This window comes from Eptatretus burgeri, chromosome 5 (genome assembly GCF_056783735.1).
Source record: "Eptatretus burgeri isolate ZD-2024b chromosome 5, Ebu_testis_v1, whole genome shotgun sequence".
Classification (NCBI taxonomy): domain Eukaryota; kingdom Metazoa; phylum Chordata; class Myxini; order Myxiniformes; family Myxinidae; genus Eptatretus; species Eptatretus burgeri.
Window position 1 is genome coordinate 96,114,921 of NC_140965.1, and position 22,069 is coordinate 96,136,989.

A 22,069-nucleotide genomic window follows, 5' to 3' on the forward strand; every position below is an offset into this window, starting at 1 on the left:
GTAAGGCAGTGGCAAGAGAACAAGTTAACACCCAGTACAAGCCACTGGTGTTTGTTATATGCATGAAAAAAGGAGGGAAGTTCAGAGCAGAGGTCAGAAGATAATTAGATGGGGGAAGTGCAGGGACAACATCGCCATTGAGTACAAGATGAGCTTGAGAGCTAGGTATGTGGAACTTAACGAAGAAGCTGAAGGTTTGGAGGAGGAGTGGATGAAGTATGGAGAGGCGTTTAGGGGAACTGCAGAAGTTTTGTTTGGATGGACATCAGGAAAGGGTGCTTCACCGAGGGATAGAAAACAGGTATGGTGGATGGAAGAAGTAGCAGTGGCAGTTGGTGAAAAGAAAGAGGTCTTGAAGAGGATAGAGAAGATCAAGGATCGAGAGAGGCAGCCGGATGTACGGTTGCTGCATCTGCATGGGCAAAAGAAGAAAGCAGCAATGAGAGCTGTGGATAAGGCGAGGAATGATATGGAAGAGAAGGTGGAAACAAGTTGGAAGAGGATGATGGGAAGGATATTTGGGAAGAAAAGGTGGGAAGAAAAGGATATTTGAAGGAGCTGTTTAACCAGGGAGAAAGCAGTGGTGAGCTGGAGCTTCCCTGTTATATCAAGGGGAAGTGGAGTTGGTGGAGATCACAGAGGAGGTGTGGACAGCATGAAATAGGATGAAGAAGGGGAGAGCACCAGCTATTAATGAGGTACGTACAGAGATGATAGTTGCTGTGTGAGAAGTCGGAGTCAGTTGGAAGAAGAGGCTGTTTAATATGTGCATGAGAGAGGTTTGGATTCTGGAGGATTGGAGGACAGGGATGATTGTGCAAATATGAAAGAGGAAGGGTGATGTTCAAGATCCATGGAAGTACAGGGGAATTACACTCCAAAGTCATGTCATGAGGGGACTAGAGAGGATTCTGTACAGGAGGATAAGGAAAAGCATGGAGATGAGATCAGCAAAGAGCAACAGGGTTTAGAAAGAGTAACAGATGACGCATGGGATGGTCACACATAAATCTGATGGAGAAGAGATTGAAGGTGCAAGGTTGAAATGGCATTGGGATTTGTGGACCTGGAGAAGGCCTATGCAATTGTCCTGAGAGAGATAGTGATTGGGACACTTAGATGGATGGGAGTGCCGTAAGCTGTAGTTAGGTTGGTGGAAGGTACAGTATGCACAAGGAAACAAAGGGAAAAGTGTTGGTTGGTCCAAGGACGTCGGAGGAGTTCAGTGTGAACATCGGTTTGAGGCAGGGAAGCTCTCAGCCCACTCATGTTTATCATGGTGATGTAGCTGGTAAGCAGTAGGGTAAATATGAAAGGCATTCTGGGGAGGATGTTGTATGTTTATGATTTGGCTGTTCTGTCGGAGAGTAAATTGGAGATGTAGGAAGTACTGGGGGAGTGGATGAAGGCATTTGAGCAACATGGGCTGAAGAAAAGTATGAAGAAGACTGAGGTGATGTGGATTGGGCAACAGTGAAAATAAATGACTATCAGGTTGGAGGGGAGGGAGAGCAGACAAAGAAATAAGTTTGAGTATCTGGGGGGAACAATGACTGGGGGTGATAAGTCTGAGACAGAGGTTTGGAAGAGGATTCAGGTGGGTGCGAATGAATAGAGGATGGAGGGAGTAATGGTCGACAGAAATATATCAAGGAAATTGAAAGGGAAAGTTTTGATGTCTTGTGTGATGCCAATCTACCTTTACGGTCTTTAAATGATGGCACTGGCAGAGAGACAACAACAGAGGTTGCAGATCTGCGAGAAGAACTGGGCCAGGCAGATTACGGGAGTGAAGAGGGTGAATAGAGGGATGATGGATAAACTGAGGGAGGAGATTAGTGTGCAGACGAGCTTGACATTTTGAGATTGTTAAAAAGCCGGCTGAGATGGGCTGGACAATTGGTGCGAACGGAGTCAGTGAGAATGGCAAAGAAAGCAGATAGGTTGAGGGAGCAAGGTAGGAGGAAAAGAGGGTAGACCGCAGTTGAGATGGGAGGATTGCATGAGGAGAGATATCAGTAAGGTGGGGGGGGGGGTGTGGTGATTGGAGAGTGGATAGAGTTGGCAGAGGACAGGTAAAGTCGAGGAGTCTTTTGGTCGAGACAGGGCAGAAGCTTGGTTCCATCAAACCTCACCCCTTATAAAGGGAGGAAAAGGAGAAGCATACAAAGGAGTGTTTCTTGGGAAAATACACGTGTGCATGTATGTGTGTGCATATGAGTGTATATGCATGCATCCATGTAAAATCTCGCTGATTTCCCTGCGTTCAATTTCATGTTCGTAGGTCCATTAAGGTCATAATTGTGAGTTTTTGGAAGCTTCAATTGAAGCTCAGTGGAACAAAGTTGCATAAATGAATGGATACAGATATTAATTGACGAATGCAACACAGATATAAGTGATGGTTCGAAATAAAGAAAAAATAAATAAGTAAGGAAATAAATCTCACTAATTCAAATTTTCTCAAATTCAAATGGTCCCCAGAATGTACAGTACTGTGCAAACGCTTGGGCTATTCCAATGACATCAATACTTTAGGGTAAAATCATCAAATTATCAGTGATAACAGTCAAATGTGTTTTTCATTTAAATCTTCTTCATTCGTATGCAGCACAAGGCTGCGGGGTAGCATCTTTAGCTGAGGGTGCAGCTGTGCCACTGAGGCAATGCTCTCTGCTGGTTAGGGCAGGAATTTGGAATTTGTTCAGGGTGCCGGCGATAGCTTGGCCACTCTTCACGAAGGACACCATGGGATCCTTAACATCCATCAACGAATGCTGACAGACGGTATGCCATCGGATGGACATTTAACATCCATCAGTGGGACGGCAACACACATTGATGAATCAACCTGCCTGTAAGACACCGGAATGACAGTTTATAGCCGGGTCGGGATTCAAATACAGGCTAGACAGCTTACGGGCAAGTGTGAATCCCTTTAGAGTTTAGACCATCCAGTAGGCCAATTATTGTAAATTTACAGTCTATACAACTGTGCACGAAACAAACTGCTTCAGTAAATAACAAAAACAGTGTCATTTAATAATATCAGTCAGTATTTTGTGTGTCCACCCTTTGCCTTCTTGAGTGCCATCACTCTTTTACCCATGCTTTATGTATATGACTGAAGTACTCTCACAGGAATATTGTGCCAAATATCTTAACACACATTCCACCATTCTGTAAGGTTAGTTGGGTTCCTCTTGTTTTTTTCTGCATCAGGGTCATCCCAAATGGCCTCGATTGGACTCATGTCCTGACTGGGGTGACCATTCCAATGGTAGGAGCACACCAGCTGTAACCTTGTTCTCCAAATATTGTTTTACTATATTGGAAGTGTGTTTTGGATCATTATCTTTTTGGACAATGAATCCTTTTCCAATTAAACAATTTCCATTTGGAACTGCATGGTGCTGCAGTATCTGCTTGTACTTCTCTTTTGCCAGTATCCCATTGATTTTAACAAATTTCCCGACACCAAAAGCTGAGATACAGTACAACCCCAGACAGTCACATAACATCCACCATGTTTAACAGTACGCTGCAAACATTGCATGTCATTACGTTCTCTCGGTCTTTGGCGTACAATCTGGTGTCCCTTAGATTCAAAAAGTTCAAACTTCGATTCATCAGACCAGAGTACCCAATTCCATTGTTCAATCACCCAACCTTGGTGTTGCCTCACAAATTTCATTCTTTTTGCCATATTCTGTGGTTTCTTTGCTGCAACTCTGTCATGGAGATGTGCTGGAATCAGTCTTCTGCACACAGTGCAGCATGAGATTTTAATGTTCAGGCCTGCTGTCATTTAATTTATCAGCTACTGACTTGATTTTCTTCTATCACATAAGCCGAGCAACTTCAAGTACTTTTCTTGCCTTGGAGAGATTCTTCTGGGTATTCCTGGCCTTTTCTTGTCTTGAACTGAGCCAGTTTATTTGAGACGTTGTGAAGTGTATTTATTCCATTGTAGATCTTCAGCTTTTCTTCTATTTTCTTCACAATGTGTTTATTACAGACTTTGGATCTTCACATGCTGTTCTGTTGAAAGTTGCTTCCTTGGCACCATTCTGAACCCATTATTTGACTTTCATGCAGGGGAACAAGCTGATGGAAAATAATTTCACATATTCACTAAATTGCAACTTTTTTGTTGTTTCTTGTAATTCACATTCATGTAATTAGTGTTGATGACCGATATGTTATGAACTGTAAAAAAAAATCCACACAGTTTCCTGAATATTTTCCGTGGTAAGTGGATTTTACTAATGCATAATAATATAATACAATATAATAAAATATAATATAACATAATATAATATGTATAGCAAAAAAAAACAAAGTAGAACTGCCACTTTATAACTGCTGGCAGTGATGACCGGGTACCAAGACGTCCGGCTTTGATACAACATGGGACCGACGAACTATGAACCGAGTAACACAAAATGTTCAATATATTTGTTACATATGCACTATTCAGTTAGCCCTTTTCCTGGGGACATCGTTGGTATCAACTGAATTGGCGTTTAAATTATCTGAACACCATCTAATAAATGTGCGGGTCCACAGAGGTCCACAGATGTCACCATGGGTCCACAGAGAGAACCTGAACTCCACCGAGTAATCGAAAGCCCCCATACATCTCTCTACTATGTGGATCGATGAGTTATGGACCCAGTAACATGCCACATTCAATGTATTTATTATATCAGCAGTTAGCCCTTTTTCCTGAATACATAGTCGGTATCAATTGCATTGGTGTTAAAATAAGTTGAACACAAAATAATAAATGTGGACACCATCAGTGCAGAGGGTAAAGCGGGATTCCCCTGAGTCTAATGAGGCCCCAAACGTTTCTCTACGACGTGGAATTCACAAATTATGCACTGAGGAACAGGCCACGTTCCATTCATTTTTGTAAACAGTTGACCATTTCGCCTGAAGTCATCATGGGGATAAATTTAATTGCCACTCCTGTACCCTCAAATGCATGCAGCACAGCCAAGTGAGCCTTATGCAAAAAAAAAAATTAAAAAAATTGTTAAAGTTCTCAGATTCAAATAATTAAATAATTATGGCTGCCAGAACTTGTGGCTGATCGGTTTGGAATTTAAAAAGTACATTTCACATGTCTGCTGGATCATAATTGTGAAGATTCACATTCATTGATGCAGCAGTTCCAGAGTAAACATTATTTAATATTTTTCCTTCAATCCAATATGGCTGCTAAACCATGTGACCTACATCAAAAGGCAGTGGAAGCTTTTTGTTCGCCATAGAAAGGCGGTCATACGTATAAAGTTTCTCCTCGATCTGTTCAGCCGTTTCAGAAAAAAAGACTTCAATTCTATATTTTTCAATCCAATTTGGCTGACGAACCACGTAACCTATGACATCATAAATTTACATTCTGCCTCTAATGGGGTTGGGAATCACAATTGTGAAGTTTCGTGATAATCAGATAAGGTGTGTTTTCTATCCAATAAGGCTACTAAACCATGTGACTTGTGACATCATAATTGTCACCATATATGCAGCCATGGAGGTAGATGATAGTTGCAAAGTTTCACTTCGATAGGGTAAGTGGTTCCAGAAAATACATTATTTAATATTTTTCTTCAATCCAATATGGCTACCATACCATGTGACCTATCAATTATTCATTAACAAACTTATATCCACTACCCATGGAGAATGTGTGTGTGAAGTTTCCCCTTGATCTGTCCAGCCATTCTGGCGAAGATGTTTGGAGGTTTCAGGGCAAATTCAATAGGGCCGCCAAACCATGTGACCTATCAATTAGAAATTAACAAACTTGCCAAAGGATGTCATGGGGAATGTGTGTGTAAAGTTTCGCCTCAATGTGTCCAGCCGTTCTGGAGAAGAAGATTTTTTAAATAATTTTTTTTAACCAATAACCAATGACCAATGACGTCATAATTTTTTAACCAATGACGTCATAATTTTAAATATATATATATTTTTTACAATGATTGATTGTGTCGATGACGCTCAAGAAATTTCAAATTTTTCTGATGCAGCGTTCTCCCTGTCAAATTTTCACCAGAATACCACTTTACCAATGACATCACGAAAAAGGTTTCAAAGATAGAGAGGTCAAATTTTTTTTCGGTTTTTCAAAGATGGTGCCCGTACCACGTGACCCATAACGTCATAATTGTCAATCATGTACGCCATCAAAAAAGATAGATCCTACGTTGAAAATTTTGTGTCTATTGGACTTATGGTTGTTGAGAAAATGAATTTTAAAGCGATCAAAAAACCCCACGAATTGCCGGTGGAAGAAAACTAAAAAAAAGAAACAGAGCAAAAACAATAGGTCACCCAGCCTTGTTGGCTTGGTACCCGAATTAAATTCCTAATTTATTATTTGTATTTAAAGGTAACCAGACTATCATGTGAGGCCTGTGGCTGCTGGTTGCATCATCTTCTGGGAACACAGCTGCGCTGCTGATGGAGTGTCCAAGATTACCAGTACGCTGGTACTTATTTTTCCAACCTTGGAAGGTTGACGGGCTGAGCAGGCTGAGGTGTTAATTCATCCCCACCAGGTGTTAATTCATTTCCAAATAGGGACTCAAATTAAAGACCTTAAGATCTCAAGATCTTAAGCCAACCACCTTAACTGTTTACCCAACACCAGGCTTTAAATTAACTTTCACAGAAATATGAATTATGAGCTACCTCATGTACATTATATTGCACACTTCCAACCTGCTCCGAATGTATGATGGGGAGTAACACCAAAAAAAGTGAAAATAACCAAAACCGTTGCACAGTGCTGCACATGTTCGGACTATCGAGACACCTGCAGTAAAATCTCATCTCACTAAAAATCTGCTGTTTGCATCATTCATTTCCCCAGTTGTCTGAGATACTGGGACACAGCCAAAGCACCGACGCAAGTCGTGCCTCAATGCTATGCTAGACATAGACATGCAAGGCATTTCAAATTCAGCCAGGGTACCAGACTAAAGGCCAACACTTTGAAAGATATTATGAGATGTTTATGATCCACAAGCAAGTGCGATGAGATGGAACATCAGGTTTCATGTCTCTTCACTGGCAAGATGTTTCCCACGTTGCAGTGTTCTCTGTTGAAACTGCACTGAAGACATTTTTAGTTTGAGTTGACCTCACCGAAAGTGAAACCCAAGACAAGGCAGCTTTGAGGCAAGCAAGCAAAAGCTTCCCTATGAGCTCTCTTGTACTACCCTGTTAGGCTACCATTAGATGCTAATCCATCCGTTTAAGTAATTGGCCAAATAAAAATGCTATTACACTATGTGTGCACACAGACTCTTATCTTTCAAAGGTCTCTTTACCGAAAAATAGCACAATCACTCGAATAGAGATTTTATCCTCAGCCTGATCATTGTAATAACATTATTTCACTTAAAATGTAATAACAATGTGATGCAAATGGAACGCAGTTCAAAACTATCCAAAATGCTACAAAATACCAAAATACAACATTATTTCTCCACATTATTATTATTCTTTAACTCGCAAATATCACCCGTCACTTAGCTGATGGTAATACTAAAGGGAGGAGGGAGAAAAAGAGGGGGGAAAGAGGGAGAGAGTGGTGAGGAAGAGGGAGAGAGTGGTGGGGAAGAGGGAGAGAGAGAGGTAGGGGAGCGAGGGTGGGGGAAGGGAAGACAGTGTGAGGTGAGAGGAAGGGAAAGCAGGCGCGTGGTAGAGCATTAATTACAATTTGTACTGTCTCATCAAAAGGATTCTGCAAAGAATAATAGTGAAGATGGAAACAAAATAAGATCTGAAATCCATTTTCTACCAGTCACACTATAAACAGGGCCCAGAGACAAACTCCTGTCCAGACATAAGTACTGCCAGGACGCGTCTGGAGGCGAACACCGCCAGGACGCGTCCAGAGACGAACACTACCACGACGCGTCTGGAGACAGAGACAGACATAGAGATAGATATAGAGATAGAGATAGACAGAGACAGAGGAGGGGAGAGTGAGAGAGGAGATGCAGGAGGAGGGTATTGGGAGGGGGGAGAGCAAGGATGGGAGAGAGAGATGGGGGAAGGGGAGTTAGCAGAAAGAATATTGTTACGAATCTGGCAGCCATGAGCACACAACAGACAGGTCCCCGTAGCTCAGTTATTTCGTTAAGTATATGTGTATAGTTAGAATCCATCCCTGTGTCTAATGGGTGATTAAATGTTCGTGCGCTGCGGAGTTATTTTGAGAGTCAGGGTTTTCTTTTACATTTTCAACTACAACAACAACACCTTCGCCTCGCTCCATCCTGACACCATAATGCTCGCGGTGGGCGGAGTTCAATGAAGGACTTGGAGTCTCTCTCGACCAATCAGAGAGATGCGAGTGAGTTTGCCGTCGTTCGGCCAATGGGAGCCAACGCAGGACAATATTACTCATCTTCCTGTTTGAGGGGCGGTCCGCCGTGACGCCCGCCACGCCCTCATCAGCGGACTTGGCACCCCTTTTTGCCAATCACAGGGGCAATGAGCGGATCGCGCGCCAAAACCGTCCAGTAAAGGGGGACGGGTTACGAGAGGGAGTCCCCTCCCCCCTGGATGGGGAGTGAATAATTGATCGGTGCGATCCGACTGGGGGCAGTTGGTAAACTGTGTAAATAAAGGTGGAAAAATTCTGATTTAATGCAATTTAATTGCAGCTTATAAGGCAACAAAAGGTGAAAATTTTGAACGGGGGTGTAGGCTTTCTGTTGGCACTGTACATCACGGGTGATGGAGGTTGTAGTCAAGTTTTATTGAAATTGTGTGTGTATTTTCGAAGAGAGCAAACACCTATTTTGGGGGGTTCAACCCCCGACCCCCCAAAGACCTCCTACATGAGGAGGTTTTGATGCAGTCACTAAACCTTCGTTAGGCATCAGATATGAAGCTTTTGGACAAGTTTCATCAAAATTGCGTGTTTGTTTCAAGCGATAATGACTGGTGTTCCCGGACTGACTAACTGGCTCACCCACTCACTCACTCACTTACGACACTGCTCGATCGCATCACTCACCTGACTGAAGTCCAGGTGAGCTAATAATTTACTTGTATATTTATTATGTACGTGAAAATGAAACATAATTAGGAAGGGGCAGGATGCTGAGGAATTAGGAAGAGGGCGAGATGCTGTGGAATTAGGAAGGGGGTGGGATGCTGTGGAATTAGGAAGGGGGTGGGACACTTTGGAAGCAGAAAGAGGATGGGACACTGGAGAAAGTGAAATGTATAACAAACTTATTAACGCCAATTGTTGTCTTTTCACATAAACCATTCTTTTTATGTTTTCTTTTTAAAAATATGTTGTTATATAATTCACAATTATTGACGAAGTTTAAATAATCCAAGTCAAATGACATTTAAACAATCATTTTATCAGATCAGGACGTGCACATGGCCATGTTTTCCCAATTCGACATGAATGTTGATGACATTGTTTGAATAAATTTGGCTTCCTGTGTTGGTAAGAATGCTGCTTGCCACCTGGACATGGTGTGCTATGGGCTGTCTGGAAAGTGGACCCTCCTGTTAACCTTTGTGGAGAATGGTATGCGACCCGGCGGCCATGAGCTTTGGCGTGCGTCATTAAAGCGTACAAGATATGTCATCATTGTCCGAAGCGTGCACACCCACAACCGAAAATCATTTACCGTTTATTTTAAACCCAGTTTTAATTCGATGTTTATTCAACGATTATTTTCCAAACATTGTCAACAAGTAATTATAAACTTGAGTCACATGTAAGTCACAAACAAGTCCCAAGTTCCCAGACACCAAGTCCCAAGTCTGAGTCTCCAGGCAATTTTGTCAAATCCGAGTGGAGTCGAAACATTTTGCGACTCGAGTCACAAACTGATTTATAACACAAGCTGGATCGGCTCGTTGAGCTAACCCAAAAACAAATGCTCTATTTATTAGTTACACAAAAATGGTGACATTTTTGACCTCCACATCTCTCCTCTTGGAGTGCCTCACACATGCCCTGTTCCCATTTGTTTCATAATCTTCCATCCCTCCTTTACCCCCAAAATCACCAGAACCCAGCTGTCATAAACTCAGAAGCAAACATAATTAAGAAAAGATAAGGTACTGACAAAACACCACCTTGTCAAAATAAATTCTGCATCATCATGTAATAACACCTATCAACTGAAGCACTTCCTCCCAAAGGATACTTTGATCAGGATTATTCATCTGGAAAAGGTTCTGCTTCGAAGACACTTCCTTGAGAACTGGTTCAAGTCAAACCTCCTAATCTTTCTTCTCCAGATGCCAGCATATCTTGCCAGCAATCTTCCTCTGTGATAAAATCTTGAATGAAGTTAATTAAACTGAAGGGGATTTTCCTCTGCAGTGACTGTGGCTCATTAAACAGCTTGCCCCCATAGATTACACCAAGGACAAAGACGTTGTGACATCTTGAAAATTAATGTGGAACATGAGATTTAAATGCAAGCTTTTTCGGGCATGTTACACAAGGGCTGCAGCGATCAAGCGAAGCAAGGTGCCCTTTTTAATTACAAGCGTTTCTAAAGGTGTTTGTGGAGATTAGACATGAAAAACGATGCGACATGTGGCAGACCTGAGCTGACACAAATAAAGAATGGGAATGTTATCCACACAAACCACATCACTCTGCTGTAAATCTACATCGCTTCCACCCCAATGTGAAAAACAACCTGAAGGAAAACACTTTGTTTCAGCTCACAAGTTCCGCACGGTCAACATTTGCTGACCTAAGGACTTTTTCAGTTGGAAAGATGCTGTGCCTGTGGGAAGAAGCTGATGGATATGTCAACTAAACTGACAAAAATGAAAATAATAGGGAACTACAGCGGAGTCAATGGTGCCATCACAAATCCCCACAAATCCCACCCAAAGCAAAGTTGAAAGATGGAAAAATAGAAAGTTCCACTAGGAATGACCTAATATCAAATTTTGAGTAAAAACCAAATTTTTCCTCCTCATTTTGAATCCTAAAGCCTAAATACCCACCACTAGGGCATGAACTGGGGGTCAAATCCCCCCAATAATTGTTAAATATTTAATGTATTCCCAAATGTTGGTTGCATGTATGTTTCATGAAAAAAACTGGACACATAATTGCATTTTTTGGCATCTGACCTTTTGACACCACCCCAGGGGGCAGAGTCAAAAATGATACTGCTCTTACATTTTCATGTCATGTGTTGATCATAATTCAGAACTATTACCAAATTTGGTGAATTTCTGCACAACCGTTCAGGAGGAGCTTCCTGTGAGCCAACCGCCATCCATTTCTAGTGCCAAACTGTGTCTGCGGACGTCCTACTGCAGTTGGTTACTTTTATTTTAGGAGATTGGTGGCAGGATTTGCACTTCGGCCACCATAAAACACTTCATTCTGCAAAACCCACAGATGTAAGAAAATCTGAAAACCCACTCCGTGGGCGTACCTTCTGTGCTGCTGCCATCTGCAGGGCAGCTCACTGGATGACGGGATTGGGGAAAAGCCTTTGGGATCCCCATTCCTTGATGACAGGAGGAAAACCATGGGGTAAATTTCCAGGGTCAGATTGCGGTGCTGTGTGGCGGAGTGGTGCTGAAGTGTTGACCACCAGGTGGTGGTCTCCTTGGGTTAGCCTGAGGCAGTCCATTCGGGTGGGTGCCTGGAATGTCCTATCTCTAAGAGAGGATGATCACCTGTCTCTGTTATCATCTGAACACAAGCATTTGAACATCGGTATTGCAGCACTCTCAGGTTCAGAGACCGGATAGTAGTGAGAACATGGTGGGTGGTTACACCTACTATTGGTCTGGTTGCTCTGATGGGTAAAGGAGAATTTTGTCTCTCAAGGGACACTGGATACCATTGATCAGAGTTGCAGGGCCAGGCTCATTAGCAGAGCTGAGCTGTTCAGGGAGCTGAGGTGTAAAACTGAATGTGCTAAGGGGGGACAAGGAGGCCGATGTGCGAGGAATCTGTGAAGGGGTAGAGCATCACCTGTGCTCAAGTGATTCTCATCCTGCTTACAGGGAAATTCGCGCATTGTGTTCCTTCAAGCCCATCCCTCGGTGCACTGCAGTTAGAGCGGAGGGTGGAGGGCTCTTGACAAAGGAGTCCGAAGTGAAGGCCCACTGGGCTGTGGGGTGAGGTACTTTTAGCGGCTGTACCAGTCTGATCCACCAGCTGTGGAGTTGGATGTCAGGGGCATTACCATCCCTGTTGCTGACCCTCCAATCAACTTTGGTCCACCTTCATTTGTGGAAACAGAGGCTGCGTTGAACCCGTTAAAATGGGGTAAAGCTTCAGGGATCTGTAAAATCCATGCTGAACTTCTCAAGGCTGGTGGAAATGCTGTACTCGTGTCATTGCATGCAGTTCTGTGTCCTGCCTGGAACACAGGCATCATCCCAACTGACAGGAAGAGGGGCCTTGTTGTCCCTCTCTGGAAAAGGAAGGGTGATCGCCAAGACTGCAACAACTACCGAAGAGAGAAAATGCTCTCAGTGACGGGCAAGGTCTTTGCTCGGATAATTCTTGATCGGGTTCGCCACCATCTGCTTGAGTACCAGCTCCCAGAGCAGTCAGGCTTTCCACCAAAGAGGTCAACGATTGACCGTATCCTTTCTCTTCGGGTCTTCACAGAACGCAGATGATAGTTTCTGCAGGGGCTGCTTGCAACCTATGTTGATCTCTGCAAAGTGATAGATGCAGTGAATCGGGATGTCCTCTGGAGGATTCTTTGTCTTCATTGGGTGCCACCAAAACTTATCAATCTGAGGTCTGAACTATACTCTGGTACTGAGAGCAGTGTGACCACTCCTTGGCTTTTTTCACAAGATCTTGGCTCTTCGTAGTTCACCTTGGCACCTTGGTTTTCTATCAGTTTTCTTGGCATATAGGTTTTCTATTATCATCGCTTTTCCGAAACGTTGTGAATTCTTTGCTTTTTTCATTGGCTCACCTTGGCATTTATGAAAATGAGGAGTGGTTACACTGACTGAGGGTTTGACTTACACTGACTGACTGGATCCCGAGAGGAGAGTGCTGTGAGATGTGGTGATGCCATCTCTGACTTATTTCCAGTTGTTACTGGAGTTCATCAGGGGTGTGAATTGGTCCCCACACTTTTTAGCACTTGTATGGACTGGATTCTGAGGAGGATGTCAGAGAGATCAAGCTGCGGTGCATCATTTGGGATTTTCATGATCTCTGACCTTGATTTCGCAGATGATGCAGTCATCTTTGCGGAGATTCTGGATATCCTTTTGGGGGCACTCGAGGTGCTGAATGAGGAATGAGGAGTCGAAGCTGCTGGGATTACGGGTTTCCTGGGTCAAAACTAAGATCCAGACTTTCAATGGCATCTTGGATGCTGCTATATGTACCTGTTTATGTGTACCTGTTTGTAGTGAGGATGTTGAGGTCACGGAGAGATTCACTTACGTTGGCAGTGACATTCATGTCTCTGCTGGATGTGAGCCAGAGGTCAATAGACATCTGGGTCAGGCCTGGGGAGTCACGGATTCCCAGATCATGGGGTGTGGCGGTGTCGGTACCTGTGCAGGAGGAGGAAAGTCCGAATCTTCAGGTCCTTGGTGCTTCCAGTCTTGCTTTACGAATGTGAGACTTGGACTGTGACCAGGGATCTGAGAGAGAGCCTTCATTCCTTTGTTACCAAGTCTCTTCAGAGAATCCTTGGCTATCGCTGGTCGGACTTTGTGTCCAATGGGCGGATGCTGAGAGAGCCTCAAATGAGATTTGTAACCTGCATAGTCCGTGAGCATCAGCTGCGGCTGTATGGACATTTGGCTCGTTTTCCTGACGCTGATCATACTCACCAGATTCTCTCAGCGAGGTAGCCTCGTGAGTGAAGGAGGCCAATGGGCTGACCATGTGCCTCATGGTTGCAGCAGACTTATCAACATCTCAAGGAGATGGGGATGGGCCAGGCATCTGCCTGGGGGATGGCCAGATGGAGGCTCCTGGAGTACCGGCGGAAAGTGGACGCAGTGATGCGCTGCTCTGGCACATGCTCCCATACCTGACCTGACCGTTCAGCAGGAGATAGAATGACTGACGGACAGACAAATGGACAGACGGAGCCGATTCCAATATCTCCCTATATTTTTTCAAAAATTTGGGGATAACACTATTAATTAAAGTGGTTTTGCATTGCCATCTTTGGAAGTTGGAGGTAAGAGAAGAAATGGGGGGGGGGGAGAGGTGAGGTGGATTTGCGATGCGGTCACCCTGAATATATGGACACCCTCACTAGGATGGAAGAGGAAGAATGACCAAAGATTTTGGATGAATTTAATAATTGTGTTCCTAATTGACTTAATTGGGGTTTTCTTTTTTTCTTTTTTTCCAAGTCCCTCTGCTGAACATTCATCTCACAATTCTGGTTGGAGTTAAAAGGAATAATTGATTTTCAATAAAAAATATTGTAATGACAGCAGTTGAATTAAATTTTATTTGGTAACAAAGTGGAGGAGGGAATTTGAAGGTCCACAGAATCAGAAAAAAATAAATAAAAATTTTTTTGATGTGATTATCTATTGATTTTAAGTAATAAACAAAGAAATGAATGTGGTTTCTAATTCCAATAATTATTTGAGGTGTTCCAGTTTTTTTTTAAAGCAAAGCAGAAAAATTCCAGATAAACTGCCGTGACGTCATCGAGGGAAAGATTGTCAGTCCATTATGGATAATGGCCGCACAACTCTGCTTCAGACTCGAGACAAAGCAAATTTGACGAATAATTTTCTGATCAAGAATCCCCTGATTATGATGATAGTCAAAATCATTATGTAGAAGGTGCTGTCAGATTATACAGGTGTGAACCCGAGACACCAAATAACATTAAAAAATGTTCCTTTTGAGATGTTTATTCAACAAAAGAAGAACGATTAAGTGTTAGCTGAAGCCATACCTACTAATTAAACTGGACCTTTAAGGTAAGTATTTAGTTCGTAGATATTAAATTCAGGATCAAACCACAGGATGTGAGTTTATTGAGCTGACAGTGAGCCAATGGGGAAGAAGCAGACCAGAAAATTATCTGCAACGGTGGATATCGGAAGTTTGGAGGAGAGTAAATAAAGATCATGATTATTAATTAAAGACGACACGAGATGGCAGTGAACCGTCACATTGGAAATAGATGGAACATGTTAGTAGACAAGAACAAACTGCTATTCATCAGTACCCTGAGGACACAATGAAGATGGATTCACATTTCAAACAATGTGACAAGTGAAGTACCACCTCCAGAGATTCGTGTTATACACACCAAAGTGGATTCACATGACTACTCAAAGCTGCCGAGGTTCATCTCACCTAACACTTGACCGAAAATTGAACTCATTAATTTTTTTACAACACTAAAGGCCAATAGATGAATTTACAGGCAAGTGACCTAACATCATGTTGGATGTAATGGCATCGATTCGGAAAATTTGAAGATGAGAAAATGAAATCAAACATGTACTCTCTGAATTAAAAAGCAAGCAAATGATGGATATATATATATATCTTATGGACACAGCGATATACGGTAAAAAGGGGGGCAGGGGGGGAGGGTGTGTGGAGGGACGGGTAGGAAGAGAGGCTGAATAAATTTGAGAGAAAACAGAAGATGAGATAAGAGGTGAATTAGAGAGTGTTGAAAGATAGTGGGAGAATGGTGGGTTCGTCATGATTCATTCATTCACAAAGATGCATGACTACAAGATGGGGCTTTCGGCATACTGTTAAGGCTGTGCCCCCTCTCTACCCCCTCCCCCATGGATTATGAAATGGATTAAAATTTGGCCAGGGGACCAAAACACGAAGGCCTCCTATTTATGAAAGGTACCTTTGGATCTTTAACGTGAACAAGCAAATGTTATCAGGGAGGAGAACGATGTTAATGCCCATACAAAGCACACCGATTGTTCCAACATCTTGCCTGAGAAGCACAATGACAAATGTTTATAATCAGTCTGGGAATAAAACTTCAACCAGACTGCTCAAAGTTGAGTGCACTGCCAATAAGCTACGATATCAGACAGGCCGAGGGGTAAAGACAAGGACCGGCGTCCTCGAGAGGTTGTGCATTCAAAATCTGATTATAAGAAGCACTATTCAAAGTTGTGTAAAATTGTTTGACATACTTGTGGACAACAATTACAAACCAGGGTGCAAAAAGTAAAATAGTCAGAAGAAGCGTGAATTTTAAGAAAATTCTAAGAAACGAACCAGTGGGTATGCCATTTTTAGCTCGCCTGTTCGAAGAACAGAGAGCTATAGTGATACCCCCAGCGTGAGCGTGAGCGTGAGCGTGAGCGTCAGCGTGAAAATGTTAAAAGTTTTTGGTGCAAGTTATTTAGAAGCTTGCCATTCATTTAATATGTGTACGAGGATGCTGATATTTGGCATGGAGGTTCCTTTGGGTATATTATTGATGTAGTGAAGTTGAAATTAAAAAAAAAAATTTCAAATGTTTTAAATTTTTGACCATGTTTTGAACTTAACTTTTTTGTAGTACATCAACGTTAAAGGTTTTGGTGCAAGTTATTTAGAAGCTTGCCATTCATTTAATATGTGTACTAGGATGCTGATATTTGGCATGGAGGTTCCTTTCGGGTATACTATTGGTGCAGTGAAGTTGAAATTAACAAATGATTTAATTTTTTTTTTTAATTTCAACCTAAGATGGTGTCAAAGCCACCCAATGCTCGCCTGTATATACTAGACGCTTGCCATTCATTTAATATGTGTACTAGGGATGCAATGAAGTCCAAATGAAATAATTTTTTTTGGTGCACCTTTTTCAGAGACTCAATATTTGTGAAGTCAAAACACTACATATTACTTTTTCTTTTAGATGCATTTCTCATGGCAAGGCAAGTAGGTAATGTATTATTGCATAATGTTGATAAATACCATTGCACATGCACTGTTGTAATTGTGATGCCATCATAATTACAAATAATAATGTATTATTGCATAATGTTGATAAATACCATTACACATGCACTGTTATAATTGTGATGCCATCATAATTACAAATAAAAATGATACTGCATGGTAGTTCGACTTAGTCATTAATAATGCTGCCACTGTAACATGATCTGCTCTCTGGATGTCACTTTCCATTTTCAGAATTGTATTAATAATATTTTTGCATCCTTCTCATAAAAAATATTATTAGACGAGTCTTTTAAAAACGATAAATGTATAAACAGGCGAGCAATGGGTGGCTTTGACACCAACTCTCTGGTTGTTAATGCTGCAAGGCATTCCCGAATGACTTTTACCGAGTCATTCATTCTCCTGCAGCCGGCAGTGTGTTCTCACTCCACTGCACAATGTTGGCTACAGTATTTAATTTACATTTCTCTTTGATAATGGGGATTGATTAGGGAGGGGAAGGATGAGCATGGAGAATATGATATGCAGGGGAAAGGAAAAAGGGAAGTTTACGACATATCACCGAGATGATATTCCATCTGTGGTTCCCACAATACACATGAGGTCTTTATGCACAGCGGACATTTCTTACGTCTGGGCAACATATCTTTTTGTCCATGAATATTAAGCTGGGTGTCCCATCTGATAGTATTATTTGGTGGATGTTGGAGATCCCAGTAGGTGGATTATTGCCGGAACCCTGAACAAAAAATTTCTACCACCTCCAGTCGAACCTCATCAAGCCTGGCCAGACGGTTCGTGAAAGGCTTGGACCAAAAACTTAACTCTGTCCATTATACAGCACATGAAGGTGAGAATAATAGCGACTACCAAAAACGGAACAGTAGTCGTATATTTGAAATTCCTCTGTTAAATGCTAGAGATTCATACCACTGTCTGGTGTCTAGTGTATGTTGGTTTTGCAGACAAACTTCACAGGACTAGTTTTGCAGTAATTGCTTAGCATAGAGGAATCCCCTCAATGTATTGCTGTTTAAAAGTGCATTTGACCAACATTTAAATGAACTGGGTCCTCCACTCCACCATGCTCCCCTGCTGTCCAATGTCACCAACTTAAAAGGCCTCAAACGACACTGATAAGTTGGAGATGAGCAATGCTCAAAATCTCAATGACCTATCGTACGCTCCCTGCAGCATAAGTCATATTCATTCAGACAATCTGCATTCCATGTGTTCGATCAACATGACTTGAGTCTTTCATCTCATATGACTTCACCACTTAAGGCAGATCATGACAATGCCATGCAAAACAGAACAAGAAAACTGACTTTTAATGAAGAATTGTTCCTTGTGAGTAGCAATGGTGGGAGTTTGCATCTGGAAACGTTCTTATATTGAAATTGAAGTTCGTGAATCTGAGCGAGTCTCAGGAGAATTACTGTGCCATTATCAGCCGGTCAGTAAAAACCCAGCTGCCTTAATCATGGAAAACTAGTCTTACTTGTGAATGCTAGTTTCATTCTGCATCGGCAGGTAAGAAAAACAAAGGGTAGAACCAATAGAATGAAGATCAAAGCTGAAGTCTGCAAACTGCCATGGAAACCAAGGAGAAACGGACTTTTCGGGCATTAACCCTTCGTCACTTCTCTTTTCTTCCCACGGTGGTTATAGCATACTTTAATTAACGTTCCATTGATTAGACCCATGGCTCAATAGCGACCTTCAAAAAAGGATTATTCTACCTGCTGGTCTGGTCTACTTGCGATTCCAATCCACACTTTGTGATCCTACTGTTAATGCCCTCAAGGCAACTTGGGATTGGTCATGAAAACACGACCTATGGAAACCCTTATCAAACAGAAAACCCGAGAGCTCAATGAACACCTGACCCCGCGCAGTCTTGAGAAAAAGGGACGTGGGCGGGGTTTGCGAGCAGCAAATTTGATTTGTCGAGATGACGTAAAATTCCGTAATATTTTGTCCAAGTACTGTTGAACAGAAGGTTTTTGAAAGTGCCAAAAAGGCGAATTTTGTTTTTCGGCATTCAAGTCTATAATTCAATTCAAATAAAATAAAGATTTTAATGGTTGCAGAAAAAAATAATGATTTGGAAATTTACTGCCATTGTTGCAGCATCTTTTACACCACTTTATTTAACACGTTGCAGTACTTCTTCACGCCTGTTGTTTGCATCCTTTATGATATTCTTAAAAACAGTAAGTTTCCTGTTTGTAATGATTTTCAATTTTTTTTTGTTTGACTGCCAGACAGGCAGACAGAGTAAAAAAAAAGTATCTCACTCGTCTCTGTGCATGCATAATCGGATTGACTTCAGCGCCAAAGTACTGCTAAACCACAGGTTCGTTTTCCAATTCATGTTCCAATTCGTGTTCAAAATATAACATTCAATTGAAATCAAGTTGTTCCTTGATAAACTTTAACCTGACGTTAATGGACAGACAGACAGACAGACAGATAGAAAGTGAACCAATTGCTTAACCCTGCTTTTCGCTTCACACACGGGGTAATAAAAGCTCCTCCATTATCACTCGACTCTGCAATTGACATCACACTCCATCCATGTACTAGAACCACACTCTGTGCAGAGCGTTGGTGCTCTCTAAGCAGTCTCCTTGGCTATTGGGCCCAATTCTGAACGGGTCGCCACTCCGACACAGTATACCAGCATGCTGGCACTCATTTTGCCGACCTCGGAAGGATGACAAGCAGAGTCAACCCCACCTGGTATTAATTCAACGGCTGAGTGAGATTTGAACTCAGGATCGTTGGATCCCAAGCCCACCACCCTAATCATTAAGCAAACACCAGGCATGTCACACTCAATGTTGTTGGTATCACCTTACATGACAAGAAAACATCTTGACATTTGTTATTTTTTTGTTAACATCGAAGAGCTATACAACCTCTACTCCCATACATATAATACATGTGCCAGGAAAAGATAATGAGGAGAAAGTATACTGTACAATAACAAAGAAATTATCTTGTCATCCCTGATTCTCTCCCCTGATCTTTATGATCCCCATTAACCTTTCCGAACCCAATCATGTTACTTGCTTGTTTCAGTGTCGTCCTCTCCTCCCTATCCTCTTCTTCTGTTTGTTCATTGCTTTGTTGTTTGTCACACTGTCAAAAGTAACCTTGCTCTTCCATGAGCCTCGCTCCTGCAAAGAAAATTAAAACAAAACACAGCTTAGTTGGATTTCAACTCTTGGCACAGCTCAATAATTAAGTCTCGATCGTGTTAGAACATCAATCAGGCCACCCCATGCCTGAGATAGAGCTCATTACACAAGCCTGGACCAAATAATGTGCAATAACCAATGGCACCTCAGAAGACCAGATGTGCAGCCAATGACGGAGAAAGATGCTTTGTTTTCCGTTCCAATGATTGCAAAAGAGGGAGTGAGAAAGCAATGCAAAATCTAAGCAAGGCATAGACAACCTGCAGAGTTACTGCATACCTAATGGGATAAAACAGCCTGATAGATCCAGCCTAACAATCTTCCCATCATCCCTCTCTAATAGCTAGCTTTTGCTACCGTTAAATCTGTACTAGCATTTCAAAATGTCATTTAAACAGGGAAACGACTGTGCAAAGAGGAAAATTTCCCATTTCTACAAAGCTACACTGTAATTTTCATGAAAAATTGGCCGGTTGTAAGTGCACATGTTCAATTTGATGTTGAGGCGTAAAAAGCTGGCAAAGCACAACCGTGGGTATAACATTCCAAACAACTTCATGACGTACAGCTTGATGAAAAAAGGAATCCCAGCTGAATGGAAAAAAACAATAAATTCACAAACTCAGTCAATAGATTTCAGGAAAAACATGTTCTCAAATTGGACTGTTCAACAACAACAGTCAATCCTGTTCAAGTTATAAAATAAATAAATTCATTTCTTTCATGACAAATGAGACACGGATTTTGGGCACTTGTTAAACTTTTGTTTTTTTAATATGCAGAATCTATTTATTGTGCAGTATGTAAATTGTTTCACTTTCAGAGTTTTCATGTACATGTATTAACATGTACATGCATGTGTCCGAAAGGACGACACCAAGGTAGCGCACTTACCTGTAAGCTGTCTAGTCCAGTCTAGTCAAGTCTGGGTTCGATTATTATTGGCCGCGTTTAAACTGTCCGTCTCATTAGTATTTCGCAAGCAAAGTGTTGCATCGCAAAGTGTGCCGTCTCTCAGATGGACATTAAGCTGGGTGTACTGTCCGCAAGAATGAGTCGGTGGATGTTAAAAATATGGTGGCATCTTCAGCAAAGGGTGGGCAGGTTATTGTTGGCTCACTGACAAATTCCAAATTCCTGCATTCCGAGAGGATGCCGCCTCGTCAATTGCAGATTGATTAGCGATCGTGATGATTGAGTCAATTATAAACCTGAATACGCATGCCACCAAAGTTCCTCATCTTGACATGAACTGGAAGTATTATATCCTTGGCATATCTGGTGATTTGAGTCTTTTTGGTCTTTATGCACAGACTAAATATCATTTTAGAGTACTTTGTCCTGCTTAGGACAAATCACCAGACCAACAATGAGGTTACCATTGTAGATAGCCCCACAATAGTATACAGATTCTCAAAAACCAGGCCTGTCAAGTATTTCCAGAAACAAACTTCGCATAAGCCTCATTCGTTTGAGGTAACCAATCGGTGTTAACCAATCGGTGTGTTTGAAGATTTTAATATATATATATATATATATATATATATATATATATATATATATATATATGTGTGTGTGTGTGTGTGTGTGTGTGTATGTGTGTGTGTGTGTGTGTGTGTGTGTGTGTGTGTGTATGTGTGTGTGTACGAGGTCCATCTAAAAAGTAACGGAACTGAGCCTGCTGTGTGCTCCACTTACACAACTTGAATGAACGGGTTGCGTCACAGTCTTTCACAACATTCCAGCAATATATATGATTGGTGATTGTTGACTGTGCTCATTGTGTGATTTTTTTTTTTTTACAGGTCATGCTTTACACATTGTCGATTCTGAGTGGTCGCACTATGAGTCGTGAGCAGAGAGCCAATCTGAAGTTTCTTGCCAAGCTTGGCAAAACACCTTCCAAATCCTTCGCAATGCTGCAGCAAGTAAA

The 22,069-nt window shown here is 41.9% G+C and overlaps 1 protein-coding gene across 18 annotated transcripts in view; it reads right to left on the reverse strand.

The window, feature by feature from the left end:
• Window positions 1-22,069, reverse strand: part of LOC147027002 (sorbin and SH3 domain-containing protein 1-like) — a 419,639-nt gene that overhangs the window by 164,025 nt on the left and 233,545 nt on the right. The gene's annotated exons all lie outside the window — the stretch shown is intronic.